At 46.4% G+C, this 2,125-nt stretch overlaps 1 pseudogene; it reads left to right on the top strand.

Annotated features, from left to right (window-relative positions):
* Positions 1–399: 399 nt before the first annotated feature.
* Positions 400–1,714, top strand: LOC135276609 (G1/S-specific cyclin-E1-like; annotated as a pseudogene).
* The last annotated feature ends 411 nt before the right edge of the window (positions 1,715–2,125 follow it).

Below are 2,125 nucleotides of genomic sequence, written 5' to 3'. Positions count from 1 at the left end.
TCCCTCCTGAGGCACACCCAGCCCACTGCCCAGAGAGCCTGGCCACCGCAGGGAAATTAGAACCATGGCTGCAAAAATCCTCCTGCAGTCCAGCATGTCAGGTTCCCAGTCTGGGTCAAGAGGTGCCGCCTTCAACCTCTCTGCCTTTAGGGAGAAGGTGACTCACCATTTTCATTACTTTGGCAGCGTCTGTGATTCCATGAACTGTAGCTCTAGCTCTGTGGAAATCCCCTGTGCCTATGTAAGCCAGACTTCACTGTTATGGCTTGCACTCAAATAACTCAAGCGATTCATTTACAATTTGTACAGTACCTGTGGGGAAACGGAGGGAGTTAGATACCGTTCAATTTTTTTTTTACCTGCTAAGCAATTTTAAGTGAGATGTTGCTTTTTAAAGGCATGCTTCCTCCTGCTCACCTCCTGCCTCCTGCCTTGACAGGTGCATGCTCACCTGCCCTGGAGACAGCTTCAGACCTGAGGTCTGTGCCTGAGTCCTGCACCTTGCCCAGGGAGAGGAGGGGAGGATGTGAAAAATGGGGCAGCAGGAAAGAGGGAAGTGGCAATGATTTCTCTGTTTGTTCCAGAAAAAGGAAGGAAATTGTGGCTTTTTTTTTTCAGAATCCAGTGGACAAATTGCCAATATTGACAGGACTGTAAGAGGCCAGGGTGGCATTCAGCCTTGGGACAGTAATACAGTCTGTGCAAACCCCTGCTGCTTTATCCCCACATCTGACAGAGAAGAGGATGAGCTGGCCTACCCAAATTCTATGCATATGTCTCAGCATTTCATGTGATCCAGAGCCTCACCACTGCCTATACAGACATGGGCAAACAGAGAAGAGTCTGGAAAATCATGTTGAACAAGCAAAAGTCATACTTATGGGATAAGCCCTCTATGCTGTGACATCCTCTTCTGCAGCCTCTTCTGGATTGGCTAATGGAGGTGCATGAGGTCTACAAATTTCACAGAGAGATGGTTTACTTGACACAGGATTGCTTTGATCAATATATGTCAGCACAGAATGTTGTAAAATCACTTTTGCAGATCATTGGGATTTTATCTTTATTTATTGCTGCCAAACTTGAGGAAATCTGTTGTTCACAGTTGCACCAGTGTCCAACTTTGGAGCTTGTTCAGGACATAAAATTCTTACTGTGGAATGAGTGAGTATGAAGGCCCCGAGTGGTGTTTAAGTCCCCTGGCCACTGTGTCCTGGCTGAATGTGTATATGCAGTTGGCATCTCTAAATGACTTATACAAAGTGCTATTGCCACAGCATCCCCAGCAAATGTTTACAGATTGCGGAGCTTTTAGATCTCTGTGTGCTGGATGCTGACTGCTTAGAATTTCCTTAGGATGTACTCACTGCTTCTGCCTTGTATTTCTCTTCACTTGAATTGATGCAAAAGGTTTAAGAGCATCAGTGGTGTGACAGAGAGAACAGTGTCAAGTGGATGGTTCCATTCACCATGGTTATAAGGGAAGAGCTCAAAATTGAAGCACTTCACAGGGGTTCCTGCTGAAGATGCACACAGCATACAGACCCACAGACACAGCTTGGATTTGCTGGACAAACCCAAAGAGAGTCACATCATTTGAACAAAATAGGATTTCTCCTCTCCCCATTGAGGTCCTCACCCCTCTCCACAGAGCAGTAAAATGCACAGTAGAGGACAGGGAACACTGTGGTCACACCAGCATTCTCCACCATAGACAGTTGTGTGGAAGGGGCTGCTCAGCTCTCTTCCGTCTACTGCAGCCAAGGTGTGTGTTGGCTTTTACAGACATGTAAATGGAAGACTGCATCTCTTCTGCAGTTGACATATTTCTGTGATGGGATTGGACAGGGAGAAGTGGTCTTTGTTGACTGCTTATAATTTCCTTTTCTTTTCTTTTTTTTGAGATGGAGTTTCATGCCTGTTGCCCAGGCTTGAGTGCAATGGTGAGATCTCAGCTCACTGTGTGCAACCTCTGCCTCCCAGGTTCAAGTGATTCTCCTGCCTCAACCTGTCCAGCAGCTGGGAGTATAGGTGCCTGCCACCACACCTGGCTAATGTTTTGTATTTTTAATAGAGACAGAGTTTCATCATGTTGGTCAGGCTTGTCTCAAACTCCTCACCTCAG

Source organism: Aotus nancymaae, unplaced genomic scaffold (assembly GCF_030222135.1).
Source record: "Aotus nancymaae isolate 86718 unplaced genomic scaffold, 86718_ANA_hifiasm-v0.15.2.pri h1tg000027l, whole genome shotgun sequence".
NCBI lineage: Eukaryota > Metazoa > Chordata > Mammalia > Primates > Aotidae > Aotus > Aotus nancymaae.
This window is presented reverse-complemented; position numbering and strand designations above follow the sequence as displayed.